Genomic DNA, 16149 nt, shown 5'->3' on the forward strand with positions numbered 1-16149 from the left:
CCACACACACATCTAGGCTGGCCTGGGCTTGATCCTTTACCTGGGAGTAAGCTCGGTTGCTGGCAATGGAGCTTGCTTCTGAGTAAACCCTCCTAGGCTTGTGATTCACCCATTCGAAGCGTTGCACAGTTGCTTCACCAAGCTCACTCCTGAGTAACGCGTGCCTTGGAGCCAACCGTTGTTTCTAAACCAGGGGTAGGGAACCTTTAACACTCAAAGAGCCATTTGGACCCGTTTTCCACGGGAAAAGAAAACACTTGGAGCCGCAAATAATTTTTGACATTTAAAATAAAGATAACACTATATATGTTGGGTTTTTTTTCCTTTTACTCCGCTCATTCTGAGAAGTGCATGGATGCATCCGCCCTGCTGCCTGCAGGGCGGGCAAGGATGGGGCCAGTGGCTCGGCCTCGTCGGCCGCCGGGAAAGCACCCGCCCCGCTTGAACGGGGCGAGCGAGAGGGGAAGCCTGTGGCATGGCCCAGCCGGCATGGGCCATTGGTGCGCCCACCCAGGCAAGGATGAAGCTGGTGGCTCGGCCTCACCAGCTGCTGGGAAAGCGCTCACCCTGCTCCAAGGGGGCGGGCGAGAGGGGAAGCCCGCGGCGCGGCCTAGCCGACCGTGGGCAGTTAGTGCACCCGCCCTGCTGCCTGCAGGGTGGGCAAGGATGGGGCCGGCGGCTCGGCTCATGGAGCCGCAGTGCAAGGGCAGAAGAGCCGCATGCGGCTCTTGAGCCGCAGGTTCCCTACCCCTGTTCTAAACTAAGACCTCAGTATTCAGGTTAAATTGCCGTGTTGGCACTTTGCGATAAATAAGTGGGTTTTGGGTGGCAGTTTGGGCCCCCGGTCTCAAAAAGGTTGGCCATCACTGCAGTGGAGAAAGCAGAAGGCTCCTCAGCCTCGTGGCACGGGACGGAAGGCCAGGGACAGGAGCTGGAGCCGGGCCTGTCGGGGTGGCCCTGGAGGCCGCAGGAAGCAAAGACCCCCCCTTCCCCCCTCCGTCCCAACTCCTTGAGTGCTCCCTTCCCAGCCTGGCTGCCACACCTGCCTGAAAGGCCCTTCCAGAGCGATGGAGGCTCAGGCTGCAGCACTCTCAGAATACTCGGGAGCGTGGCCTAGCCTGGGCCACGGAGGGTGTCCTCTGATTTGGAGTCAAAAGCCTTTGGGGTCAAAGGTGAGAAGGCAGTGTGTGTGTGTGCGCGCGTGGGCATGGGGGATCAGACCCTGCACAATTCCTCCTGGATCTCAGCAAACGGGGTGCTCAGATCCTTTGCTAGCCCCAGATGAGAAACTGTCTGAAATAGGCACTTAACAGGGAGAAGGAAAGCCCAAGTAGGAGTTTGACAGCGGAAGCCCAGAGGCCACAGGTCAGTCCCTATTGGCCTACCCTTAACTCACAGAATTGCTCCGTGAATTTACGACGCCTCTGCACGGCAGGCCAGGTCTTTGGCTTTCAGTTATAAGATACTAGCTATAAAGGAAAAAGGGTTCGGGGGCTTTGGCACATGGGAAGGAGGCCACGTCATTGTGCATCTCCACATCATGCGGGCCTACAAAAGGGCACCCAAGAAACCTACAGTGGGGGCCAACACGCTATCTACCTCCCACAGACATTTTTAGGCTCTCCCTCCAACAAAGGATCTTTTCCTCACAGTAACCTGGGGAGGGGGGGGCATCTGGCCTCAGGTCCAGCAGAAAACGGAACTCAATCCCAAAGCCATGTTCTGCACCAGGGGTGTCCAACTCTGGCCCCCCAGATGTTAATGGACTACGACTCCCATCAGCCCCTGCCAGCATGGCCATGCTGGCAGGGGCTGATGGGAATCGTAGTCCATTAACATCTGGGGGTCCAGAGTTGGACACCCCTGGCTCTATACCACTCCAGCTTTTTAACCTTAGAGATATAATCAATTCGCTTACCACCCCCTTGATTTTCACAACAACCCTGTGAAGTAGATCAGGTGAGGAGACAGAGGGATGCCATGCTGCAATGCTGTGCCACGTCCCACCCCAACCCGGGTCCAACACTGCAGGCTTGGAATGGCAGCCTAGGCCCCCAGGTGCCCACAAATGCCCAAGAAGTTCCCAAATCCAGTCCATATCAACGCATCCATGAAGTTCTCATCCCAGGAGCAGCATAGCAGAAAAGCACAGCTTTCACCCGATGGCCCAGCCTAGAAGTGGGGGAAAGACCCCAGCGATGCCGTCCCTACAGGAATCCAGGTCGGCTCCACTATTGCGCTCGCGGCCTCCCAGACTTCTAAAATTTCGAGTCGCCAGAGAACTCCAGTTGCCCAGCAACCACCTTGGGGACCCAATGACACGGACACCATTATGGGATGACACAGGCATAATAATCGTAATGAAACAAGAACAATTTATGTGCAAAGTTTGTGCAAACGTGACAGAGTGGTGGGCTGCGATTCAGCCTTCTGAACATCTGAACATCTCCAATTTATGGTGTCCTTTAAAAGAAAATAACTGGGGCGGGGGGGGGGGGGGGGGAGAAACTGCCAAAGGTGTCATTATTGAGAGAGCAAAGTTCTTGATTTGGCAGCCAAGTGACTGGGGGGCATAATTAGCCAGCCTGACAGACCTTCCTAAAGGTCAGTCAATTTTCTTCAATTTTGGCACAGAGGGGCCACCTCAGGAGGTGAAAAACAGGCGGAAATGCCACAGCAGCTCACTTGCAACAGAGGCCCAACGGTCACCTAAAATGGAACCCCCCCCCACACACAATACTGAGATCACCTCACAGCGTATTCAAGCCACAGAAGCACACATTCACTGCATTTATGCTTCACACAGGTCACTGTGCGATCCTGACAACAAGTCTGCAGGGGAGATCACCACTAACATGCAGCGGCATAGCGCCAACGGGATGTGGGGTGCAAAGCCGCTTCTGCCACTCTAGCCAGATCAGAGTCATTAGTCAAGATGAGCCCACCCACCCACAATCCATTTTGAGGCAAATATTCTCTTTCCTTTGACTTTAATTGTATTTACGAGCATGACTGGTGTGCCATCTGTCAATTAAGAAGATCTCCTAAGGCAACCAAAGATACGCTCACGGCACCCCCTGCCACGATGCCATCTTTGATCACGTATGATTATCTGTAAGGCGGTGGCAGTCGCCAAACACAACAATGGGAGGCGGGGAGAGAAGCCGAGCAGGAGCATCTCCACATGGTCCAAGTATCTGGGAGGAGGCTCTACAAATCCCCACGACTCAGCTCCAGAAGGCAAAGTTGTTCTAGAGAGGTTGAACAGTCGAGGTTGCCCAATTCCATGGAAAGCTGGGAGAATTTGGGTCATTTACAAGAGGCTCAGGTGAACTGTCCCGAATGCCATTTTCTGACCTGGAGTCAGACCAGGCTACGGCTGCCAGCTCCAGGTGGAGAAATTTCTGGAGATTTGGGGTTGGAACCTCAGCAGGACATAATGCCAGAGACTCCACCTCCAAAGCAGGCGTTTCCTCCACGGCAGGGATGTCCAACTCTGGCACTTCAGATGTTCGTGGACTACAATTCCCATCTGCCCCTGCTCCAGGGGGACTAATCTCTGTTGCCTGAAGATCAGTTGTAACTCTGCAAGATCGCCAGGGCCCTCCTGGAGGATAGCAACCTTAGACCCTTTCTGGGACAAGATGGGGACTGGCCGTCATGTCCTCTTTTGCCCCAGTCCCAAAGGTTCTTAAAGCACCCACCCCCACCCCACCCCACCCCAGGTCCAGTCAAGTCAATGTCCAATGCTGATTTCTTCAGCCTCCAAATGGTAAAACAAGCGACGGCTGGGACACCACGAGGTGGTGGCGGCCCACAGATGCACAAGCAAATGCTGATGCAACACGAACGCAGACAATGCGACCTCCTCCACTTCTGCCTGCACCCAGGAGACACCGAACAACACAGGCTATGGAAGCCACGGCAGAAAGGCCTGTATTATCACCCCAAAATTGCAGGTGACCAGCAGAGGCAGAGAGTTGCTCCCCAGTTTCTCCATCTTCTGTGCTTTCTTCCCCCGCTTTTGGGCTCTCCCCCCACACTTCGGGGGCCTGATCCTGCCGTCCTCACTTGGCCTGCCAAGCAACAAGCCAGCATCATTTCTTGCATTTCTTACGACAACCCACTGTGTCTTTGTTCTGCTCTGGACACCTGAGGCAAACTGGCTGTTTTTGCAGGCTCGCTAGAAGACCCCCACCCCAGAGTTCCTTTTGAAGGGGGGAGGAACCCTCAAAAAATGGAAACGGTGCGGAAATAGAAAGTAAAACCAACACAGTTAACATGAAAGGGAACTTCTAACCGCAGAGATTCCGGCTGAAGTCTACGGCACGCAGCCCACTCACCAGGGAAGGCAGTAAAAGAACTGCCCCAAAGTTCCATACAAGAACTTTGGACGCCTGCAGGATCAGACTCACAATCCAGCTAGAAGAAGAAGAGTTTGGATTTATATCCCCCCCCCCAGTCTCTCCTGCAAGGAGACTCCAAGGGGCTTACAATCTCTTCCCCCCCCCACAACAAACACCCTGTGAGGTGGGTGGGGCTGAGAGCTCCGAAGAACTGTGGCTAGCCCATGGTCACCCATGCATGCTGGCATGCGTTGGAGTGCACAAGCTAATTTGGCTCACCTGATAACCTCCACAGCTCAAGTGGCAGAGCAGGGAATCAAACCTGGTTCCCCAGATTAGAGTGCTCCCGCTCTTAACCACCACACCACACTGTGTCTAGTCCAGGTAAATGGCCCCGACCCCTCTCGCCCCCAGAAACCAGAAGTTGGCCAACAGGATCCACCCAGCTATCCTTCAGGCTTATTTTTAGGATACAGGTGGGGACAGCTGTGAAATATCAGTCACACTCCCCAATTGCTTGCCCTCAATACCAGAGGTGCAATGCTCCTCAACATGGAGGTTTTAGTTCACAGCTAGTGGCTACACAGAGAACCACTGTCTAACTACCCATGCATCTGCATCACGCCCTGCTTCTCAGGAGCCCTCACGCCTTTTACTCTTACAACAACCTTGCAAGGTAGATTTATCCAAAAGAATTAAACAGGTCCAAAGTCACGCAAGGGTGTGGGTGGCATCTTCTTCCATGCAAGGAACCCTGCTGGGAACGATGGCCCATCTCACCTGTGTCCCTGTTTCCAACAGGATTGGGCCAAAGGAGGAGCCCACAATCAAGGCAGGATGGCGAGAGACCGGTCTTCACTCTCCCACCACGTACAATAACGTGTAACTTAGCAGACAGCTAACTGCTTGCCTATTGTACCAGCAAAAAAAACCCCAAAACCATATTTGGGAGCCAAGCCCATGTATTTGGTCTACTTTGCGCAAACTTTCATTTTCCCATGTACCTCCTCATTGTAAATCTCAGCCCTCAGCCTCAGAAGACTTGTTGATTGAAATAAATAAGTGAAACTGAGAGGGTGCTACGTGTCCGGGGGCTGGGAAGAGAGACCCCAAAAGTCAGCTGCATTTTTTTTGCAAGAATGTTGGAACTGGGCCCCATTGGTTTCCCCTGCCCCCCAAGCAGTGGCGTAGCTGCCACAGGGTGGGGACAAATGCCCTGGGTAGGCCCCTGTCAGTCACTTGGGTGGAAAATTGCCCCCCAACACCCCGCCCCCTCTCAGCCCGGCCCGGCCCTGCCAGGTCACTCTTTCAGCCACTGGAGGCTCCACCGACTGAAGGAACGGCCTACCAGGGTCGCTGCATGGCGCCCCCTGGCCCCGCCCTGCCAGGCCTGGTGGAGGCTGCAGCCGAGCACCCCTTGGCCCCACCAGGCTGCCTGGGACCACTGCTGGCTCAGGTAGGTGGGGCGTGGTGGGGTGCACCATTTTGCCCTGGGCACCGTTTCCCCCCCGCTATACACCTGCCCCCAAGCAACAAAACCTGCGGCTCCCACACACACATTACCTACCACTACTAGTCTGTTTTAGGTGAACTGCAAAAAAAGCAAGCTGAGCATTAGGATGGGTCCAATCCTCCAGTCCTATTCCCGTGATATTGTTCATTCACTGGAGGGCTCTTGTTTTGAGTATCTTGTAACCCTCCTTGAAGAGTCCCAGTGGAAAAGTTGGCTAAGAATGAAGATACCACCACTACTAATATTAACAACGTGAAAGGAAGCATCAGAGTTTCCGAATTCAGCATAGATTCAGAAGAGTCATGTGTGAGAGAACCAAACATTTTAATATGAGCAGCCCCACCTCCACCCCATCTCATATAGACTGCCTTTGCACTTGGAGGTTCAACTTAGCTGGGGAATTAACGCTGTGCTCTTTTTTAAGAAGCCACCTCAAAACTAGCAGCCATTCCATCCTTTGCGGCCCCGAGTTCTGCAAGCTCCTTGGCTTTGCCTGAGTGGCATCGCAAGAGAGGGAAGGGAGAGGAAATTTACAATTTACTCTGGATTTAATAACCATCCTTTGAGACATGCTGCAGATTTCAGAGTGATTTAGGAGGGGGAAAATGGGGCAACAGGTTGGGAGGGGGGAACCTCAGACGCATGGAAGCTGGCATGCCACATCTACATAAATACACAATACTGCTAGAGTAGCCAGCGGGGGGGGGGGGGGGTGAACGGGGACCAAGACGCAGAAGGGCAGGAGGAGAAATGCAGCCTCCTGGAAGGGGGCAGAGTCGAGATGGGGGGGGGAGCTTCAATAAAAGCCTCCCCCCCCCACTTGCTGACCTGTTTTGTCAGACTGGGAAGGGGGTGTATTGCCCCACCCGACACCCTCTGGCCGGGGGGTTCCCCAACGGGAAGGCTAACGTCCGGTCCTTCCCTGGGGGAGCAGGGAGGAGACTCGCATCACCTGCCCGGCGCCCGTCCCCGGAGCTGGGTGGCCATGTCGGTTCTCCCGGGGGTTGGCACCCACCCGTTCGCCGGGCAGTGCAGTTCGGCGCCGCGACGGGACGCAACCACGTCCCCAACCGGGAGCGGGGGGGGGGGGGCGCAAAGTCCCCAAGTCCCGGCTTTTCCATCCCAGCCCGCGAAGCCAAAGTCCGACTGGCGGTCAGAGCTCCGCCCGCCCCTACGCCGGGCAACAGGTGGGCTTCCCCCTCCCCCCCTCCCCCCGCCCCAATCAGGAGCCCGCCGGGGGGAGGCGGAAGAGGAGGCGGAGGAGGAAGCGCTCCAGGCCGGCCGGGGAAGGAAGAGAGGGGGGGGGGGGCGACGCCGGCGACCAGGGCGGGCTGCAACTTTGGCCCAAGGGAAGGCAAGGAGGCTCGGCCGGCGGCGGCGCAACTGAGGAGCGCGACCCCCAAAGTTCTTGGGAAGCAGCGAAATCTTGCAGCGGGGGGAGGAGTAAAAGGAGGGGCGGCGGCGGCGGCGGCAGCGTGGCTCCCTCCCCCCCCACCCCCCACGGGCCCAAGTGTCGCCCGGCGGCGCCTGCCCGGAGCGCGGAGTCCAGCAGCCCGCGGGGGGGCCCTCCCGCCATCACCCGACGCACTTTCCTCTCGGCAGGACATTCTCCCCCCCCCCCCCCCCCCGCCGGTGGAGGCGTTGCCCGCGAGGCCCCCTCCCCCTCCCCCTCCCCCTCCCGGCCACAACTTTTTCCCGACGGCGGCGGCTGGCTGCACTCACGTCTCGGTGGGGCTGCTGGGTCGGGGGGGCCTCCCTGAGCACGGGGCTCCCTCCGGGTCTCCAGCTGCCGGCCCGCTCGCCCGCCCGCCCGAGCCCCCCGGCTGCCCACCGAGGCGCGTCCCGCACACAGGCAGGAGGCGCCGCGCCGACGAGCACGCGCGCCCAGGCCCCGCCCCCCGCGCCTTCTTATCCCCCCGCCCTCCCTCCCTCCCCGGAACCCGGCAGGAAGACCTCGGCGTCCCACCACGTGCTGGGGCGCACGGCCGGCCGGCTGAATGGAGGAGCGGCTCGCCCGGCCGGGGCGCCCCGTGGCTGGCGGGGGGCGCCACGTCCAGGCCAGCTGGGCGCCCCCGCCGGCCCCTCCTGCTGCCAGGCTGCTCCGGCGGCGCCCGCACTTGCCCGCCAGCCACAGCCACCAGCCGGCGCGGGGGAGGACGGGCGGCCAGGCTGCGGACGCGAGCCGTAGCCTGCGCACTAAGGCATGCCGGCCTCCCCGGAAACGCGAGCTCGCCTCCAGCCCCCCCCCCCCCCGCGAGATCAGCTCCTCTGAGGAAAAAGTGGGTGCTCCGGGGGAGGAAGGGGCGCTCCCCAGGCTCCAGGACCGCCCCCCTCCGCTGGATCTAGCAACTCTCCTGCGCAGCCTGACTCCGCAGAGACGGGCAAACCGCCGAGTTGGGTGGGCCTGACTCCAAGGTAAGGAAGCAAGGACCACTCGGGGGCCTGATTCACCAGGGGTCACTGGAAGGATGGCAGGGAAGGGGGCTGTGAATTCCCTGCATCGGTCAGGGGTGGGACTAGATGACCCCGGTGGACCCGTCCAGCTCTCTGTTACCATGAGAGGTCCAGGTGCACTTGCGTAACCTGGCAGGTTGTCTCCAGGAATGGTTGCCCGCTCTCGAGCAGATGGAAGTGAGGTGGCCCTCAAGGCAGAAGGTGGACATACGGAGAAAGAATTCTGAACCAAACACCTGTGACTTAAGGGCGCGGGGGGGGGGGGTGTTACCATAATTTCCCCCAAACAGTGGTATGTTTGGTTGTGGTGGGTTTTCCGGGCTGTGTGGCCGTGGTCTTGTGGATCTTGTTCCTAACGTTTCGCCTGCACCTGTGGCTGGCATCTTCAGAGGTGTATCACAGAGGGATGCGTGCTACATCTATGGCTGGCATCTCTCTGTGATACACCTCTGAAGATGCCTGGAAAACCCACCAGAACCAGTGGCCTCTCAAGTCCATGAATGTCCTGAAAAAAGCTGGCTGGTAGGTGAGCCGTTTGATTTCTTTTAGCACGAGCGCAGGCAACATGCAGCCACACTAGAGGTGTAGCTGGGCCAAAGGGAGCCCCGTGTGCACTCTGTGTTTTCCGCCCCCTCACCCCTTACCTTAGTGCAAGCTGGAGAAGCGACCTGTTCCCTTCAGGCTGAAAATGGCCTTGTGGGGACTACACTTCCCTTGAGACCTTGGGGGCCTGCAAGGTCTCCTGGGAAGTGTAGTTCCCAACAGGCCATTTTCAGCCTGAAGGGAACAGGTCGCTTCTCCAGCTTGCACTTTGACAAAGGCAAGCACGTTGGGGTGTGTGTGTGTGCTGCGGGGTGATCCCCCCCAGGTGCGCACTCGGTGCAACATGCACTCCCCCCCCCCCCGGTAGCTCCGTCTCTGAGCCGCACTGCATGGCTGCATGGTGCCTGCGCTCATGCTAAAAGAAATCTAGTGGCTCACCTGCCGGCCAGCTCCTTTCAGGACATTCGCAAACATTTGATGTGGCACAACTCTGCGAAAGCTTGGTGGCTTGGGGTCTGCCCCTTCTGGGACAGCACGCAGCTTCCACCTGGCTTGTGTCAGGGTAAATGACAATCCCTTTGCACACCAGCTCATGGAAAACAATCCTTGCGGGGGCAAAAAGGACTCTACCTGGGCTGCTGCATAGTATGCTGGTTTGCAGCATGTTGGGGATTTTTGTACCTGGGGCAGCATGGGGGGGAAAAAGAATTAATACCACGTACAGTTTTAGCTGCTCTGTTTTGGGACTGGCTCTTGAGTTTTCTGGTGGCCCATTCTGGGAGGCAACAGGCGTTTGTTTAGTGGTGGTGTCAGACCCCACGTGGTCCCCAGCATGGTCCCCACCAACACCTTTCCTGACACCTGTGCATCAATTTTTTTAGGAAGTTGGTGCAGCCAGGTCAGGTTTTTCCCCAGCAAAGGCTGTGAATGACTGCTGGAGATTTGATTGGCTGTGCAGATTCTTTCAATTGCTGCTGACACATCACCTGAATCCAGGGGTGTTCCTGCCAGAGGGACATGGGGGTTGCATGCACCACCTTTTTGATCATGTGGAAGAAGTTATGTTTGATTTTTTAAAAAAGAATCTTATAAGCACAGGCCAGAGGGCCATCTGACAACAATAATGATTCTGTGAACTTTTCTTACATGCCCAGGGTAATGCCAATTGCCACAGCGGGGTCAGGAAGGGGATTTTCTGTGGGCCACACTGGGCAGAGATCCTGGAGGTCTTCCCTCTGGGGGAGTTTGGGAAAGGGAAGCATTTGTGAATTCCCTGCATGGTGCAGGAGGTTGGACTAGATGACCCTAGGGGTTCCTTTCAGCTCTATGGTTGTATGTTTCTGTGTCTTGTGCATTCCCCAGAAGCATCTGGCCTATGAGAAGCAGGCGGCTAGAAATGAAAAGGCAAAGCCACCCCTGGTAGCGGAAATTCTTTTTTTAAAAATGAAAACCAATATTGAAAAAGGTTTCTGCTGTTGTGAGCAGGAGTTCAAGACAGAACTGTTTGGGGGCTGCAGCTTGGCGGCAGAGAGCACCTGAAGAATGTCCTGGATTCAAATCCAGTTGTCTCCAGGTTGAGGCTGCTGTGACTCAGGAAGACCCTTCTCTGCTCAAAGAACAGAAGAGACTGCGCTGGAATGGCTGGACCAGGAGCCCGACTGGAGGGGCCAAACTTCTGGTGATTCCTTTCATGTTCTCCTGAAAATGTCTGTGAGTATGCGAAAGAACAATCTGCTGCCAAGGAAGCCCCCAGCCCCTGTGCTTCTGCATGAGTCTCTGTTCTGTGGGGGCTTCCTTACTAGAATGAGCCAAGCCCTGAACCACAGCTCATATAGAGATGCAACAGGTACCATCTTTTGACGGCAGGCACTTCCTTTTTTTGGCTATGTCTTCTCATAAGGAGTGGCCGACATCTGAAAGGCACTGAAGGGTTGGGGGGCCAGGCCTGCACAGACTCTGCTTTGAAGGTGAAGGAAAACTAGAACAATGATAAGTTGCTCAGAGACGCAGCAAACAGCTTTTTCTGTGGATAGGAAGACTTTCAGGTTTTCAACTGTTTAATCTGCCTAAGACTTGCGGATGGAACGATTTTGTTGCGCCTCCCGTTTGGAACAGCTGCCCACCATTTTTAAGAAGTTTGATAGTTTTTAGCAACTTTTCTTTTTTTTCCATCTTTTCCTCCCCAAACTCCAGTTTTGCTTCTGAAAGATTGTATCGATTTACATGTATGTAATCTACTTTGAGTCTCAGGGAGACAGATGGAGTGGACTACATAGTAAACAAAGTCGTGGAATTTTAGCGTTGTAGCTTTAGAGTGAAGCTTTAGGGCAAATCAACCAACACGACTGCCCATATTTAAGCCAAAGGGCAAACCGGACCAAAGGTGTGATCGGCGCAGTCACTGGAAGTGGGCTGTCAGCATTCCAAGGAGTTGCCTGTCCTGGGGCGTGCCCTCCAGGTGACAGCAGTGTTTTGAGATGGAAGGCATCAGCTGCTCTGTGTTAATTGCGCTCCCTCGAGGCGTGATGCGCAGGGATGGCAGGAGCAAGGCAAACCCAGAGGGAGAGCGGGCTACTTGGCCTCCCAGGGAACAGATCAGACCGGGAGGCTTCTCAGATGGATCTGAGTGGGCCCTGCGAAGACCAGCCATTTTAACAGATTAAAACACACACACACCCCACCCCACACACCCCTCCCTTACTGACTTGCAAGCTACAGACCGGCCAAAGACCAACACACTCCTCAAGCAGAGATGGAGGACTTAGCAAAGGCTTCTCCATACACCGTTCATCAAGACAGGACAAGACAAGTAGCTGTTGCCTGCATGAACAGCAGAGGATCTGTCAGAGATCTCACTTTCTCCAGCCACTCAGGTGTCCCAGGTGCAAAGGGAACAAACTCTAATCGAGGCCATTCACACTGCAGAAATGGGGTTTCTCAGCACACTCGTTCCACCCCAACCACTCAGACACTCTCCAGTTCATCCTTTTACTTCTGCCCATGTAGTCATAGAGTTAGGGTAAAGGCTCATGTTTGAATTAGTAAACATCCAGTTTGAATCTTTAATGCATTTATACCCCACCTTTCTCCCCAACGGGGACCCAAAGCAGCTAACACTGTTTTCCAAGCTTCATGCTCACAACAACCCTGCAAGGTAGGTCAGGCCGAGAGGGTGTGATACGCTTACTCACCCAGCAAGCTTTCACGGCAGAGCAGGGATTCAGTCCAACACTCTACTACACCGTGCTGGCTAGCCACACAACCGATCCTAGAGAGTGGTTGTAAGCGCTATACAAATCAGTGCCAAGATTTGCTTGTTGTAAGGAAATAGCTGCCATTCGTTCTTGGAGGAGGGCAATAGCAGACTCCAGAGCCTGATGCCGGCTTCACTGGAAAAGAATCTTGGGGAACAATGTACCGGGGGGCGGGGGGGCATTGCTGGCTGGGGGAGCACAATCTCCACATGGAGAAGGTTCAATCTCTGGTGAAAAGGAGGGCTGAGAGAGGCCTTGGGCAAGCTTTCAGTGACAGCTCAGTGATCCTTCAGACAAACAGAGTAGATTCTGGTTGTTGTGGGCTCTGGGCTGTGTGGCTGTGGTATGACGGCCACACAGCCCGGAGAGTCCGCCCATGAATGCCTCTGATAATAAAGAGTAGATTCTGCTTGCAGAAGTTCCAATGTGGCTTCCCTAGCAGGTGTATTTGCTAAAAAAGGGAGTCTCCTTGTCTCATCTGGTATGACCAGGAAGCATGTGGGGATGACCTTGGGCTAGTCTGCCTGGCCTTCCTCACAGGGTTGCTGTGAGGATTAAATGGGGGAGCCCAGTCCCATGAATTGTGGCCCTTGGGGGAAGGGCTGGGTAAAAATATAATGAGCGGCAACAGGGACTGCTCACTGACAGGTTCTGGAATCACTGGTTGTGCCCAATCTCAACAGATGTACAGGCACACAATGAATCTCAGCAGATGTATCAATTATCTGGAATGCGAAGGCGTGGCAACCAGTCGCAATTCATAGAAGTGCAGTTTCTCCAATGTAGCAAGCATTATCACAAAATCTTTCAAGGAGGGAATTTGTTGCAGAGTGCACCGTTGGGATGCTAGTCAAGTAGACACCAACATTTTCTGTCTGGGTTATGGATAATGGTAGCAAAGACAGAAACAGCATTTGCTGCTTCCTTACATATTAATGCTTCCAAATAGGTAAAAACACCTGGGCGCAGAGTCACTTCTTCTGAGACAGAAACCGAGAGAAGGTACAGCTATGCATAGAGGAATGGGCCCCCCCTAACAATACATTTGTTCACCTGACAGCCATCCACACAGACCAAAATATTCCAAAGTGCAGCATGGGAATATTTCAGCATCCCATTCTTGATTAAAGTAGGGGATACATAAAGAAAATATAGAGATGGGAATCAGGGAATAGGCTTTGAGCAGTTATAGAAAGTGTGCGTTGCTATATCTTTCACAATATCCTATGAATATCTCAAACTTTAACCCCACAGGTTTCATGTTCCAATCTTAAAATTCAGCACAGATAATGGATTTTCCATCTTCACAAAAGATAAAAGTGATTCCGGCCAGGAGACAACGTTTGGTTGCACCTGGCATGCAAAGTCCATCACACTTTTTCTAGAAAAGTTGTTTTAGAAATGCTGGTGATTCATCTCTGTGAAAAGCCAGATACCAATATTCTGTCACATTGTGGTGGGATCAAGAAGTACAATCCAAAGCATTCCAACAGTTTTATTATAAAGCAATAATCTCATTTTTATAAAAGGGTTGTAGTTTTAGGGCAAAAAAATTGCGGCTGTTTCAGCACACTGACTATTGTACCATACATATCGTACTGTTTTATTGTGTTCTTTTCCAGTTTTGTAATCCAGTTTCATCGCTGCCTTGTTTGCGTATATTGTACTGTTTTATTGCAGACTGTATTGTTGTTTTTTACTTTGTAAAAAAGTACAGAGAGAAAGGCAGAGTATAAATTACTTTGTGGATGGTACTGATCGCCTGGAGTGAATCCAGTATCACCTCTGAGCAAGCAGGTCAGGAAACCAGACTGCGACTTGGCTGGTCCTTTGACAAAGTGTCCTTTCACCTTTCCTTTTTTGATGTCGCTAAGGGCTTCTCAAAGTACCTCCTTGTTTTATGAGAAAAGACAGGGGTGCTGGTCATGTTAAGGGGCTAACTATGTTAAGCAGCTGCTACTAAATTAAACTTATTGACAAGTACACTTATTAACATATCCATGTTGTTTTGAATTATATTTGCTTCAAGAGCCATTCTTTTGGCTGGGAAATAAGATCAGAATACAGTAAGAAAAGTGACTAAGATAAGCATAGGCTGGCTAGTTTGTACAGCACTTTGGCAAATTTGTGTTTCTAAGGATGCACAAGCATGTACTTGCTTGAAGGGGTGACCAAATGGTCAATTAGCTCCCCAACCAATGGAAAAAGGTAAGTGGTGGACTAGAGAGAAGTGAGAAATTTTTTTTCTGTTTTTCTGCAACATTTGGTCCATCCTGTTCCTCTCTCTCACACCACCAACACACCGTGACCCTAAACCTACAGATCATTTTGCCTCTAATAGACTTGCAAATAACATCTGGCCAGCTCCATTAAATCAGTAATTTGCAACGTAGCATCACAAATTCTTGAGATGATAGAATCTGAACTCATGAAAAGCAAGACTTAAAGCACATGGTAAAAGAGCACATGGTCTTAAAGCATATGGTAAAAGAGGGTCAAGTGGTGTCTCTCAAACAGGGTAAGCAATCTTGAAATCGCAGCATTTGCCAAGTTTGCTTTCTGGCCAATCACTGTGCTTCTGTGGTGCCCCCTGTGCCAATGAGGTATAGTACAGGCTATGCCAGAAAATCCTGATCTTCACTCCACAATCTTCTCCCCCAAGACAGTGTTGCAGAGAGCAGTATGGGATCCATGCCACAGGGGGTCACCCATAGAAAGGAGCAGTCAGAGTTTCCAACAAGGCCGGAACAGCCCACCACTATGCCATAGCTAGGACTGAGATGACAGCCTGTCATATGGATCTAAAACAAGCGCCAGGTCATGCCCCTTTTATTAGGACCAACCCAAATGGCACAACAGAGCATGAAAGCTTGAGATTGTCCACTTGAAAAAAAACCTGGTCAGTTGACTGCTCAACTACTGTCAAGTATTTTTTAAAGGAATTCACTTTATTCAACAACAACAAATACTTTAACCATTGACAAATTTGAACTTACTTGTCACAATAAGAAGTAATGGGTTTTTTATAACTTCTTACAATATTCAACAACACTTCTATCCGTGTGGATGAATCATGCTGATAGAACCATTCACAAAGAGATTTGGCTTTTGTCCGAGAACATTAGGGACAGCCCGACGGATGCAATTTTTAAAAAGTTAAACCCAAGGGAAATTAAGAGACATAGAAACAAGGAAAATGGTGGTGGGTTTCAAAAAGCAGGGTGGCTCCAGGACGGAAGCTGGTTGAGCGTATGTGTAAAGTGCCGTCAAGTCACAGCCTACTCATGGCAACCCTAGCCAAGGGCTTTCAAGGCAAGTGAGAAGCGGAGGTGGTTTGCCATCACCTTCCTCTGCAGAGTCTTCCCTGGAGGTCCCCTTCCAAGTATTGACCCAGCTGTGCTTCTGAGAGTGGGTTACACCCACCCACCCACCCTGCTGCTGTCCTTTCCCTCCCTGCAGTTGTAGAAGGTGATTAACTGGGGATATTTTGTTCTGCTTATGGACTCACCCCAACCTTTGCAGGCCTAAGAGAAGCAAATTACAATGGAATGACATTTCTCAATAGCAAAGCTGCTGTCTGTGCAGCGACATTCTTGACTTCAGGGAATATTTGGGGTGCCAAACCAGCACCAAAGGGTTCAGCAAATTGACAGGACAGCTACATTTGCTAGTGAGGTTGCCTCTTGCTGAGTGGTGGTGGGGGGGCTTGCTCAATTGAGATTCAAACCAAGTTTGAATGGATGCTGCAAAGGAAGGGAAGATACTCTTTTGAATGATGCAAGGGAAAGGTGAGCCAGTGTCACTTGAAACACTTGGGTCTAAAAAGTGGGAAGCTGATGGCTCCAAGTCTGTGACAAAGCAATCTGGGATTTTTTTCCTAAGAAAAATGTGAACTGACTTCAAATTGGACTGGAAAGTCAGCATAGCCCAGAGGAGCCAGGAGTTGAAGGCTAGAATTAGGAATCTTATTCTTAGAAATAGGCCCCGGACACCTTTTGTTTGGGAGCTTGATTCCCAACCATCTGTAAAATGGGATCAG

General features: G+C 52.9%; 1 protein-coding gene and 1 long non-coding RNA gene across 5 annotated transcripts in view; one reads left to right on the plus strand and one right to left on the minus strand.

The window, feature by feature from the left end:
* Window positions 1-16149, minus strand: part of GATAD2A (GATA zinc finger domain containing 2A) — a 77240-nt gene that overhangs the window by 50711 nt on the left and 10380 nt on the right. The window contains exon 1 of one of the 4 annotated variants that reach the window (XM_048495747.1): window positions 7582-7748. The exons of 2 other annotated variants lie outside the window; for them this stretch is intronic. The gene's annotated coding sequence lies outside the window, so the exon portion shown is untranslated. Of the gene's footprint in view, window positions 1-7581; window positions 7749-16149 lie in introns of those variants that run through there. One more of the 4 variants, XM_048495744.1, reaches the window with a different exon arrangement.
* LOC125432321 lies at window positions 7808-14107 on the plus strand. The gene is made up of 2 exons (XR_007244456.1): window positions 7808-8274; window positions 10219-14107. It is a non-coding gene; the product is annotated as an uncharacterized LOC125432321 (long non-coding RNA).

This window comes from Sphaerodactylus townsendi, linkage group LG05, assembly GCF_021028975.2.
Source record: "Sphaerodactylus townsendi isolate TG3544 linkage group LG05, MPM_Stown_v2.3, whole genome shotgun sequence".
Classification (NCBI taxonomy): domain Eukaryota; kingdom Metazoa; phylum Chordata; class Lepidosauria; order Squamata; family Sphaerodactylidae; genus Sphaerodactylus; species Sphaerodactylus townsendi.